This window comes from Trachurus trachurus (assembly GCF_905171665.1).
Source record: "Trachurus trachurus genome assembly, chromosome: 14".
NCBI classification, from domain to species: domain Eukaryota; kingdom Metazoa; phylum Chordata; class Actinopteri; order Carangiformes; family Carangidae; genus Trachurus; species Trachurus trachurus.
The window spans coordinates 18,493,304-18,507,661 of NC_139903.1; positions in this window are offsets into that span (position 1 = coordinate 18,493,304).

The window sequence follows — 14,358 nt, forward strand, 5'->3', positions numbered from 1 at the left end:
ATAATAATAATGCAACGAAAACATGTTCATATTTATTCCTAAAGAACACAGCAAGAATATTTTAACTCAGGAAAAGAAAAGTGGTCTCTTATTTTTTTTCTGAAACAAAAAAAGAGACCACTTTCACAAAATGTTTTTTAAAAGCATCTCCACATGTATGACAGTCATTCTTTTCTTTTCTTTTTTAAATACCAACACAAACACAACTTATTCTACTTAATGAGACACTGATGAGGTCATCACCTGAACCACATCTGGTTTTATATAAAAACCACTTCTGGGATTAAACATTGACATTATCCCACAAAAACTGATTTATAAACTCTTCCTGAGTTAAAATATTATTGGTGTGTTCTTTAGGAATAATCAATCAATCAATTTGTTTATTTCGGGCATGTCAATTTAGATCATCATCATCACACTTCATCTTAGTTCAAATAATACAATACACATGGCCAAAAGGGAAAGCGGGAGAAGCAAAAGCTTATCTAGTCCCGCCCCCATTACCCACAGAATAAAAATCTTTATCATAATCTTTTCTTTTCGCTTTTTTTTTTTTTTACATTTTGATATAACATTCTTTTACTTATGACATTTTGACATAACATGTTACGGCAGTAGGTAGTATACAGATCATATCATAATCTTTTCTTTTCTTTTTGCTTTTTTACATTTTGATATAACATTCTTTTACTTATGACATTTTGACATAACATCTTACAGCAGTAGGTAGTAAACAGAGCTGAAGTTTAGCTCTAGACAGTACATACAGATTGCGTGTGTGTTTGCACATGTGTCCATATTTGTCCGTCATGAGTGAACAACAGTCTCATCTTGTAGCTTGGCATGTCACAAAGTCACAGAATGGTCCAATCGACAGAGAGCAAAGTCCAGTGTTGTTGGGATGGTGTGAGAGCCCTTTTTTGCCATTTTCTTTTATTCATCCATCTCCTCTGCAGCCTTCGCCGCGTTTAACTTCGCCATATCCTCCCGAGTTTTGGCCATGTCAGCTCGCATTATTGACACAAATTCACGGATTGCTGAGATGTCGGAGCACATCCCGACCACAGCACTTCGAGTAGTGGCGTTGTCCGCCCTCGCATTGCTCTGCTCAGTGGCAATCTTCCTCATTTTCCGATATTGCATGAAAATTCCGCATCCCAGGGTGAACATTCCAATTGTCATGAACGTTAATATGTACACGTCCTCGACATCCTCCACATCCAGTGCGGCAAGGCAGAGGACTCTCCACTTTTCTCATCCATCCAGGATGTAGCCGGAGATGAAGGTCCCGTCCGGGCATTTGGGTTCACCAGAACCTGCACGCCTTGTTGAGAACACTCTGTCAATGGCATTCAGTGACCAGCTCAGCAAATCCATCGTGAACCAGTTGATTGAACTCAGCTTGTCGATTTACAGGGCTCAGTTGAATTCTTCTCTGATCTTTCACAGTAATGTCACAGCATGCATTAGTACCCTAATTTATCTCCACCTTGTTGATAGACATTATAACAACATCCTGCTATAAACAGCCTGGCTTAGACCTTTGACATACAAGTTTCTCTGGTTAAACGTATTGTTTGGGTGCAAAATGTTTTTGTTATGCTCCCATGCCGTCTCAACACAGTGTCTGTTGATTCGTGTCTCTGACCTTTATCAGCCCTCCTGTGTTATTCTGTACCGGTCAATAGTTGAATTTACATACTTTCTCTTGAAGACATTCAGTGTCTCTGATTTTTTAACTTCATCTTCTAATGCATTCCATTGTTTGACACCTGTGATCGATAAGCAAAAGGATTTTAACGTAGTTCGAACCTTTCTTTGCCTGATAATCTTGTTCCCTCTAAGATTGTGTCTCCCCTCTCTTTCCAGGAAAAGTATTTGCAGATTTTTTGGGAGGCTTTTATTCGCGGCCTTGTACATCATTTGTACTGTGCGAAAATTTATCAAGTCATAGGGCCCTAGTTTCCTAGACCGGGCGAACTAGGCGTGTCCAGGTCCATTTCGCAAGTTTGCTGGACAGCGGAGTCCGACTTACGCCAGCACAAGCCCTCCCCTCGTCCCTCCTACCGGCGCAAACGGCAAAGAGGGAGGAGACAGGGCGGGAGGGAGACAGGAGGAGGAGAAGTGGGATTAACACAGCCGATTCGGATCTTCACCAATCAAAGGAGCTCCTCTCCTCACCTTTAACTGCGCCGCGGGCGATGCGCGCTGCAAGTTTGTCATTTTATACTTTGACATGGACGGAGGAGACAGCGATGCCAGAGGCCGAACCTCTCCCAGGAGGAAACAGCTGTTTTGGTCCGGAGGTCCGAGCTCAGAGTGACCAATAATGAGTTTACTAATATCCTTAATCAGGTTTGATCTGATACACTGAGAACCACTGCCCAGCTAAAAAACAACAACTAATAAACTAATAAAGAAACTCACATTATTCAAACCTTGTGTAAGAAAGATGAGAGGTGTACACTAATCACAACATAAACAAACACCATGCGGGATGAAATCAGCGTAAAGGACGCTCTCTCTCTCTCTCTCTCTCTCTGTCTGTCTCTTTTTTTCCCTTTTTTTTCTGTGATAGAGATGCTGAGTATACTGTAGTAGGCTATATACTGACTATCTGATACCGAGGCTGTTGTGGTGGGCTAAGAGAGATGATGATTTGTGTTTTGTTTTTCATTACAGCTGCGTGACGACGTGGTCGCTCGCGCTAATGAATTAATAAGTAAGTAAATAAATGAATAAAGCGGATCATCACAAGGGCACAGTGCAGTATCTCAACACGGCAGCAAAATGCAGTCCTCCACCCTGACAGTCCTGCTTTTGGGACATCCGCAGCTGCTTTTCAGTGCCAGTTCGTCCCTGCTGTGTTAAAGCAGAAGTGAGTGATATATTTGTGTTAATATAAGTCTTAAATAGTTATATCTTCCGACAGCAATCACTTACATAGAGTGTTTGGACTGAAACACGGGTCTCTCAGTCCCTCTGCTCAGCAGTCCATGTTTCCCATGAGATGAGATCTAGGACACCGGGTCAGAGGCGCTGATTTTGCAAGGGTAGTTTTCGGCCAGATGCTAGGTGGAAAAATTCTTGCATATTTCGTCTTTAAATTGATGTGTGATACCCAATTCAAACAAGCACATCTTGTGTCTTTAGATAGAACAGCTGGAATTAAAGCAGAAGTAAGTGATATATTTGTGTTAATATAAGTCTTAAATAGTTATATCTTCCGACAGCAATCACTTACATAGAGTGTTTGGACAGAAACACGGGTCTTTCAGTCCCTCTGCTCTGCTCTGAGCCGAAGAGAAAACATTTATCGTATCCTACAGTTTTTATCCAATGAGGAGAGAGAACGGCATGCAGGGCTGTGTGTGCAGCCAAGGAACGCCGTGAATGTGGTGACGTAACGACGAGGACTGTTATGGTGCGTTCAAGGAAACTCATATTTTTCCGACCGTGAAGTGGTACCACACTGGCGTAGCCACGGGTGTGCCAGTGCCACCCACAGAGGAAGCTGGCACACCCAAAAATTTGATGCATTTTTTGTTTTTGTTATAGTCTATAGCTACTAACATGTTATCGATCAGTTAATACATTTGTAAAAATTGCCTTCAGGTGATGCGTTGCGGAGAAACTGGACTAATGGAATAATTAACGAGTTCAAGGCCAAGCCACGCCGTCTTGCCCTTTAAATTGAGAGCTGCACAGTGCGCACAGGTAAGCAGCGATATCGTTGTCCTCTTCTGCTTTGCGATATAAAACCATCAGGCCAGGCTGTTACATAATCATATGTGATGAATGATGAGCCCAGTAGTTGTGTTCAGATGGTTAAATAGCGTTGTTGATCATGAGATCAAAGTCATTTAAGCGCCGTTACGCACGCCGCACCTCTCTCGTCCAGTGCGCTCCTCTCCTCTCCTCTCCTCTCCTCTCCTCCCTCTCCAGTACCTGGCTGCTCAGCTCTGGGACCGGGGCTGAGAGACGTCACCGCCGCCTTCACTCCGTCCGTGATCCATCTGGTCAGCGCGTTTAGATCCGAGTGGCCTGAGTGTCCCACCTGAGCTCTGTGCCATAGCGCGCAGCTCCAGCTCAATGAATGACAGCAGGTCTCAGTTACCTGCTCAGATGCTGCTCAACACTTATCAGAGCAGCTCTCCCTCGTTTGCTGAGGTTTTATTACAAACTAAAATCTTCTTTTGTTCTTTGCCGCATACCTATATCTCCCCATCTTCTCGTCACTTCATCTCTTCTCTTCTTGTTTTACCAACCACATTTTAACTTTCTCATAGATAATCTCCCACGTTTCTTATGCTGCAGGCAGCTCCACAATATGTTTATTTGTCCCTCTCTCTATTAATGCGTCAGATCAAATTTTTATTCTGCGTTTGTATCCATCCAGCTCTCTGTCCACACTCTCCATGGCGGAAACGATTACGCGCAAAACCCTCATTTAAATACTCCGGTTTGCGCGTGTTGTCATTTAGTGTGTTACTCTTAGTAGATCACCTATTGTGTGTGCGCTAACCAGACACGCAAAAGTGTGTTTTTTTATGACTTTGTTATTGATTTATTTGAGCACGTCATATGTGTGAATGTTTAGACCTGTTGTACTGTTGATAAGAGCAGTTACTAAGCAGTTTTTTTTTTACTCAGCGTTGCATATAGATTAGAAGATAAATATGATCATACAGGCTTGCCATGATGCCACTGTTACATTATGTGCAGTCTATGTCTGATGCTTGTTAAAGGCCTATGGCTTGTTGAGAGCGAATAACACATGGTTTGTTATTACTGATGAGAACGCACACAACATACATAATGTTGGAATTCTTTTGAATTTGTATGGAGGTGTAACGCTCAGTTTGTTGAAAATAAATTTGGCACACCCAGTCTTTGCAGGTGCACACCCAATGTCTTTTTTCTGGCTACGCCACTGTGGTACCAGTTCGATCTGGTACGAGTTCACCGGTCAGAAGTTACGAGTGGCCGTTATAGTGACTTTCACCGGTAAAACAGGTCGGAAAAACACGAGTGGGTTGCCTGGAACGCTACAAAGTCGTAAGTTGTGACTTGAAGCTGTAATTTACGATTTCAAAAGCCTGCCTGGAAGCAGCATTAGCGAAAACGACCGGATCACTCACTTCTGCTTTAATTCAGGTGGAGTTTCCATTACGCTGCCGACAGCCTTTGATCTCTGCTTTGATCTGACGTCAGATGTGACGGGACAATCTATATAGATATAAATTCACGTGTTGATTCCATTAGTTGCATTAAATAGTGGTTATTGTGGATATTTATTGCATTGAAATGTGCCTGGAACTGTGGAGATCCGCCTGTGAGGTCTTGGTGACGTGTGTGCACTGCACGTCAGTCAGCCAAACTTCCACTGCACCTGCTGCGCTCCGCCCTGCGCTGAGAGTAGACCTGGTTTGAGCTGGCGAGCTTTCAGCGCAACCTCGGCGCCGGCGGGACATTTTCGCACGAAACTTCCACTGCACCAAGCTGAATCTGTGACGCCTCCCCCTGCTGCGCGGCCACACCTATCTCAGCGCAGCGCGATCTACCAATCTGCCAATCTGACTTTGCGCTAGGCTGCGCTGGTCGAAACTAGCATTAGACCGGCTGCGTTACCTTGCGCCACCTGCGCTGCGCCAGCAAACTAGGGCCCATATAGTTTAAGTATTCTTGAATCGACGAATAACTGATTTGTGTGTGCCCTGTATTTGGCATAATGCAAGATTCTCAGAGCTCTTTTTTGGAGTATTAACAAGGGATGAGTGGAGCCTTTATATGTGTGACCCCACACCTCTGCATAGTATTGCAGGTGTGGAGAGACTAGTGCCCAATACAGCAGGTGAAGTGCTTTTTGATTTATTATTTTTTGTGCTTTCCAGAGTATGGACACACTCCTGGCTAACTTGCTTTTTAAGTGTCTTATGTGTGGTTTCCAACTTAACATGTCATCAATAATTACTCCCAGTACTTTGTTCTCACTGACCCTTTCAATATTCACTCCGTTTACTTGGATGTTTATATTCTTATTACAACCTTTTTTCCCATATAGCATGTATTTAGTTTTCCCTAGATTTAGTGATAATTTGTTTATATTAAACCACACATGAAGCTTAGCCATTTCCTGGTTTACTGTTTCCACAAGTTGGCTCAAATCACCCCCAGAACAGAAGATATTAGTATCATCCGCGAATAATATTAATTTCAGAATATTAGACACATTGCATATATCATTTATATATAGTATGAATAGCTTTGGACCCAGAACTGACCCCTGTGGGACCCCACAGATTAAGTCCAGGCAAGTTGATGTGTTATCACCTATTTTAACATATTGGGACCTCTTGTGTAGGTAGCTCTTAACCCACTCCAGAACTACACCTCTAATGCCATATCTCTCCAGTTTAGCTATTAAAATATCGTGGTTAATATGAACATGTTTTCTTTGCATTATTATTATTATTCAAGGTCCTTAGCTTGGGATTGGCTGAATATCAGTGGGAACAGACACTTATGACATTGGACGTCATCAAACCAAAAATATGAATTTCTTCCTCTTTAGGTCATCATCATTTTTCTTTCCTTAAAGGATGGCATAGGAAGGGGGACGTGTTAACTCTGACCTGCCTTTAACTTTTTTGAACAGCCAGGCGTGTTAAAGGATTTGACCCGAATACGTCCACCCAGGTCCCCAGTGACCCAAGTCTGCCACTGTGACACTGCCACTGCCGTGATTTTCCATTAGCATGTGACAGCGGGGCCGTTTATAGCAGCGAAGCCCTGTGGAGAAGCAGGTTAGCTGTAATTATTCAGCTGATAGGTTATGAGCAGAGCAGGCCTGTCACACCTCTACTGCCTCCATGGACTGAGCCAATCAGAAGCCAGGAGGAGCGTTTGGATATTAGTCATGCTGGCAGCAAGTGTCTCCCCAGTGAGAGGGAGGAACTTTCATTTTCACCAGGAGTCGTGGTTCATTGGAGGACTCCTTTTAGTTTCATCTCCAACATGCCACTAATACTTCTATTACCCTGGTTAACACACAGGCTAATAAGCTGTTTTTTACTCTGACCTACTTCTGCAAACACATTTTCCAGATGTGAGGAATAAAAGTTGACACTAAAGGAGGAAAATTGTTTTATTTTTCTGACAGGCCAGGATTCAATTAGCATTTTTATTTTTTGTTGTATTTTTTGTCTCCTGCTCACATCTGTCTTTCCGTTTTCATGCTGCCTGATGTTCATATCAGGCATGATCAAAAGAAGTGGGTGCAATTTGTTGTAATCTGACGGGGGCGAACATGGAGCTCAAAATGGAAACTACTGTATATGATAGAGTCTCATCCTCTTTGTAGAACTCTGTGGTCAAAGTTTCAGCTTGCCTTTTACAAACTGCACTCTCAATGAAGAGTAGTGAGTGAGTGAAAATATTTCAGTCAAAACATGTGACAGCCTGTACTTCAACACTATTTCACTCCAGATGTGGTGAAACTAATTATGATGTCTACCATTACAGTACTTTTCTTAAACCTCAAATCTCTGTGGAAAAACCTCCTTTGTAGATTTTAAAGCACATGTAGCCCCTCTGCTTTTTAAAGCGAGACAATCAGCATCAGAGAATGATGATTTTCCATGATATTTATCTTCATCATTTCATAAATAAAGTATTCAGCATGGCCTAATTCTTTCCTTTAAAGATTCTCTGTGGTGAGGAAACCATGGATTCTTTCTCTAATTCTACATGACGGACTCAAGGTGTCTGTGAATTTACTTTTGAGTGTCCTGTTGGTGGAAACCTTTGTCCACGAAAGCAATATGGTTGTGGAAAGACTACTTGTTATGTTGTTGTGGTTTGGTTCCAACACAATGAGGCTGAAGAAAAGACCAGGATTTGTTAAATATGTATCTACTTTAAAGGGATAGTTAACCCAAAATTCAAATTGCACTCATTATCTACTCACCCTCATGTCGACTAAGGGCTGGGAGAAGTTTTAGAGTTATCCGGAAGCTCCTCTTCCTGGTCCGTCCAATTTGGACGAACCAGGAAGAGGAGGAGCTTCCGCTACAAACAAGCTTGAAATATAGACTCTTTTTTTTTCAGAACAATTTTGCATTTTGGAGCTTCAATACAAGACGGACATTACATACAAGCAGCATGGAGGTATTTGGATGTTTTTTGGTGTGTCTTTTTGTTACGAAGAAAAGTGATGTCCATTTGCAACCGTTATATGGACATGCATTGCTACGCCGAGACCCCCTGTAACTCAGAGAAGCCACGGATAACTCTGAAACTACTCCCAGCCCTTAGGCGACATGAGGGTGAGTAGATAATGAGTGCAATTTGAATTTTGGGTGAACTATCTCTTTAAAGCAGAAGTAAGCGGAATGTTTGTGTTAACTCATTGAGTGCCAACCACGTAATTTCTCGTTTTTCGTTCCCATGCGTTGAGTGCCAAAAACGAGATTTTACGTTTTTTGCTCTTTTTTTAAATTATGAAAATAGACACTTTAATACACATTATATGTAAATTTGGGGACTCTACGACGAGGAGAACTGAAATAGATGACGATCAAAGTCACATGACAGCTCATGATCTGGAAGTTTTTATCATAACTCGGCTTTTGCAAACGGAGTTCTGCATGCAGATGCAGCGCAGCTGCTCTGCTCTCACCTGCGCTGCTGCTCTGCTCTCACCCGCGAGGCTGCAGCAGCTCGGAGCAGAAACAGGAAGCTCTCAGCCGACTGTCCCGCCCGGTCTTCATCTGGAGCAACACCGTGTCCTCCCCAAAGTCCCCCCGCGGTAAAATCTGATGGTCTCTGGGCCAAAGCAGACCGGCATCACCGACCCGTACCACAGAAGGACCGCGACCACCGGCGGGACCGGTCTTCCCGCGGCGCTGTGGCCGACAGACCCTCACGTTCCGCGGCTAGAGGCTGTGACACGGCACGGTGCGTCTGTGTTATTGTTGTTTAGTGGCGCCCCCCCCCCCCGCCCCCGATGGTGGTTTTGCGAATAGAACAACAATTGTTGTATATATTTATCTTATACGAGCCCTTTGATCCAGAAATGCGAGTGTCAGAAGAGCGACAGGCACAAACAGAGCACCTTTCATAAAAGACGCTCTATCTCCTTTTCTAGAAAAAAAGGAGGGATTTTGGTGAAACCCAGCCATGTTTAGCTTGACTTTTCTCAGGAACAGAGGCACGTAGAAACAAACGGTTTGTGGTCATTTGAAGCATAAAGTTAAACCTTTCAATTGAGCTACAGTATGTGTTGGTGGCAATAATATAGAATACACTATGGCTCTACATAAAAAGTCAAAAATGGTCTAAATTGCCGGTACACTTGACTAAAACTTTGGAAAGGAGCGCGGCACTCAATGAGTTCATATAGCCTAAGTCTTAAAGGGATAGTTCAACATTTTTGAAAATTGGCCCATCGCCATGATCCCCCTAGTAATAGCAGTAGGTTCGTTACCTTTAATTGTTGGTCCAAGCTGCTTTTAGATCGGGGGAGAAGAATACCGAGCGGCGCAGCTACACTACGGAGGCTAATGGAATTTCTTGGTTTTGCTCATCAAACTCAGCAAATACACAACCAAAAAACTCAAAAACGCTGTGGTGGACAAGTTGTGACCTGCACATTTACCACGCTATGAGATAATAGCGGAAAGTTAAGAGAAGTGAAGCAAATACTCGGAACTACTTTCTTCAGTGAACCACTGGTCGGAGGGACACAGTGTGCGCACCTCAGCCAGTGCCGTAGTATACGGACGTATCTGCAGTAAACAGGCGCTTTTGAAATCACTCCGCCGAGCAGCCGTCTAGAGTGTAAAGTCCGACTTTGCCTCTAAAACAACTCCATCTCGCAACTTTCCGCACATTTACCACGCTATGAGATAATAGCGGAAAGTTGCGAGATGGAGTTGTTTTAGAGGCAAAGTCGGACTTTACACTCTAGACGGCTGCTCGGCGGAGTGATTTCAAAAGCGCCTGTTTACTGCAGATACGTCCGTATACTACGGCACTGGCTGAGGTGCGCACACTGTGTCCCTCCGACCAGTGGTTCACTGAAGAAAGTAGTTCCGAGTATTTGCTTCACTTCTCTTAACTTTCCGCTATTATCTCATAGCGTGGTAAATGTGCAGGTCACAACTTGTCCACCACAGCGTTTTTGAGTTTTTTGGTTGTGTATTTGCTGAGTTTGATGAGCAAAACCAAGAAATTCCATTAGCCTCCGTAGTGTAGCTGCGCCGCTCGGTATTCTTCTCCCCCGATCTAAAAGCAGCTTGGACCAACAATTAAAGGTAACGAACCTACTGCTATTACTAGGGGGATCATGGCGATGGGCCAATTTTCAAAAATGTTGAACTATCCCTTTAAATAGTTATATCTTCCAACAGCAATCACTTATATAGAGTGTTTGGTCTGAAACATGGGTCTGCCAGTTACTCTGCTCTGCTGTAAGCCGAGGAGAAAACTTTCCTTGTATCCTACAACCTTTATCCAATGAGGAGAGAGAACGGCATAAAGGGGCGGTCCTCTCTGTGTGTGCAGCCAAGGGATGCGCGTGAATGTGGTGACGTAGGGACGAGGGCGGGGACTGCTAACTCCATCGGCTGACAGAAAGTTAGCCAAAACGACCGGATCGCTTACTTCTGCTTTAAGGTTAAATGGCCGTTGTTGTTGCTGTAACAACAATAAACATATGGTTAAAGTGATAGTTCAACATTTTGGCAAATTGGCCCATTGCTATAGAGAATGTGAAGCTGACGTCACGCCGCTTTGCGTTGGGGAACGACGGCGCCATCTGAGGAACGCAAACGTAAACAGAGAGTGGGGACTGGATTCAAGACCCAGATTTACTCCCTCCACTGACATATCCAGACATCGTGAACTATCTCGTTTTTGGTATTAGTGCATATACTACTGTGGCATTTTTTTACGCAGCAGTACTGTCCCACCATGATTACTTTTAAGCGACTTTGGGGAACTTTTTTTAGGGAGACGAGCAAGTGTTTACATCCGCGATCCTCCAAATATGGCGCCCAACGTCCCACGGCGTGACGTAACTTCACATTCTCTATAATCCCTATAGTTTTAGGAGTAGGTTCGTTACGTTTAATTGACCTATGGCTAAGCCCCGCCCCCTCCACTCACTCGGACAAACAGTCAACATTCGGTGACAGTTGCTATGGCAGCTGTCACAGTAGCAGACATTTCACAGGAGGCAATTGATGATTTTTGGAGACAAAAAGATTAAATATCATCTCAAAGTCACCAAAACTTAACTTAACTTTACTGCTATGGCTGCCGTTTGCCGCGAAACGCCGATAGCGACTGTCTATGGAGTTTTGCATTATACGTTAGCATTAAGCTAGCAGGCTTTATGCTTAGTTGTGATACTGGCTAACATCTAAACATCTCTGACAATATGTTGCCTCAAATACGTTGTTGACTTAACTTAGAACAGATGTAGACATCCTTGTTGAGTTTATCCACGTTTAGTTGGTGTTGTGGTCAACCGCATAACTTTATCCAGAGCAGACACTTCTCTCGGTTGAGATGTGGCTTAGGAAAAGGTAAAAAAAAAAATACACCCCGTTGCCCAGCCTTTCGTGATACCTAGTGTCATGTACGCCATACACACCGTTTGACCATTTTAAACTTAAAATGTCAAGAAAAAACATATAAACGAATGAAAACTGACTAACTGCAATGCATTTCAATGGACGTGGAAGCAGAGAATGTCCAAGTGTATGGGCTAGCTATGCGCACTGTGATTGGCTCATCGTATTTGGGGGCGTGGCTTAGCCATAGGTCAATTGTCGTTGCAAGGCGGAGCTGCTCAGGGCTACGCTACAGAGGCTCATGGGATTTCTTGGTTTCCCTCATCAAACTCATCAAATACACAATCCAAGAACTCCAAAACGCTGGTGTAGACACAGAAACTAGTTGACAAGGTTTAAAGTTATCATCCCAGGTGCAGGCGGCACATTTTTGGCAAAATTATAAAAATCTGAGTATATAGTTATAGACAGATCAATTATTTCACATAATGACGAAATTTGGTCATCTGTGCAAGGAGCAGGGGCCAAAATTCAGCCTACCAATCAAATCATGCAATCGGTGTTTACTTGGACATGTCTAATTAAAATTACGTGGGGAAACCTACATTGCTCCTGTCACAGTAGTCCCAGCCACTAGAGGTTACCTGACAACTAAACAGATGGGTTTTCACCTCTAACTGAAGTATCTGCCACTGTGAAACTGAACCAGACGTACATGGCAAATGCTGTATTAGCAATATGAAAACAGCACTGGAGAGTGACCCAAATGAATTCTGGGTAATGGACATCTCCACCGTTAACATTATGTCCATGAAAGTCATTTTCTTATTCATTTTTCTCTCATGTAGGTGTCACTTAAACCTTGACATTTTTTAATGTGGGTTTAATTGCCCGTTTATCTCAACTCTCGGGAAGCTAAATTGACTCATCTAATTCACCACCCCTTCGCTTGCCTGCCTATATAAGCACACCAACCAGCCGACACAACCTCTCCTCTCAGATCAAACATAACGTTACTCCTCTCCAGGTCGCAGATACAGCGGAGGGAGAGCAAAGGGTCAGTTCTCAGAGTCCATGTGTTGCGTGTTTGTGAAAAGGGCAACTCGAAGACTTGAACTTTCTCAGCTAGATAACCCCGATCCTGTAAGAGGGGATGGGCTGGAACAAGAGGTCCAAGCAGCAGTGACTTGACCTTGAGTTACAGAAGTTTAGAGGTGGTCACGAAAGAACAGTGTGTTGAACGGGAGTGGTTTCTGCTCATGTACATATTGAATAAGAAGTGAACTGATCGGAGTTCTGTTGTATTATCCACCAAAGGTTTTCTATTGCATAAAAAAGGACCATGGTTAGGGTAAGTTATTCAGTGGCTTCCACTGTTTGTTTGTTTGACCTTGGTGACATTAGACAGCCAATAAGATCCCTGGACTCATACTCATAGTATTGGATTTGCCACTCGGGTTGATGACTCACTCCATCAATAAAAAAGTGGATGTGCTAAATGAACTTTGGACCTCGGCAGCTGCTGTCCTTTGTGGGGAAATGTTAGGTTGCTGTGCCGGTTTCATCTCCAGGCTGAGCAGAGATGATGAGTTTGTGTGACCTCAGTTTTTATCAGATTTCCAATAAGACGTCTGCAATCACATACAGGTACCGAGTCAAGGACCCGAGTGGTCGAATACGCAGCTCTGCTAGAGTATGCACAGTGTGGGTGTAGCTGATACTGCATGATAATTCATATAATTTTCAATGTTTTTTTCATTATCATGTAAATGTATTCACTTTCTACAGCTCTGATGACCTCAGCTCAGCTCCTGTCCTAATCATATTTATTTATTTACAACCATAAGTCTTTTTCCTACAGGGTCCGTGATTTACTCCATAAAACCACCTCACAGTAGTTTTAGTTTTCTCCTCTCACAGGCTTTTTACTGGGGCTCTGGTAACAACATGTTGGTGTCAGCCAATAAGAAGAGAGGAGGCTGTGAGTCTGTTCTCTAATTGGCTGTTTCCTGAATGGTCCAATAAAACAAAAGAGCATCAGTGTTGAATTGTGCCATTTGCTGGAAAGAGAAAATCAGATTTAATGGATAAAATGGATAAGTGGATTTTTGATATGTGCTGAGATGTTACTTGTACCACCATTGGAGTTCAGTTGTATGATTCACCAACGGTTTTCTATTGCATCAAAAAATCTAAGAGGACCAAGGGTAAGTTATTCAGTGGCTTCCACTGTTTGTCTGTTTGACCTTGGTAGTATTAGACAGCCAATCAAATCCCTGCTTAAAAACCATTGTGTTAATAATATCAATATCATTTTGTTAATATCCTGGATACGCTTTCATGATAAAGAGGTCAAGATTGGCTAGTGCTGAAAAACATACAGGCCATATAAGGAGACTGGTGATGTACCATATCCAGAATCTGTTGTGCAAACAGCCCAAATGACACCCTATCACAAGTAAATGATAAATGACAATTGAAATGATCACATATTCTTTTCCACTATGCCAAAGTCCACACGTATCCTCTAGCAAGAATCTGGATCATGTCTGACATCTTACAAAGCTGTGATCTGATCAGGCCCATTTATCATATATGGGGTTATAGAACTGCTACAAAACATGGATTTTGCATAATATGGGCCCTTTAAAATATGTTGTGATATTTTTTTCTGTAAGTTGTTATTTTTTTAATTAAAACAAACAGCCTGAAATATTTCACAATTATAATGAATCTAGAATATATGAAAGATGTTTTTTAATAAAATAAGGAAATG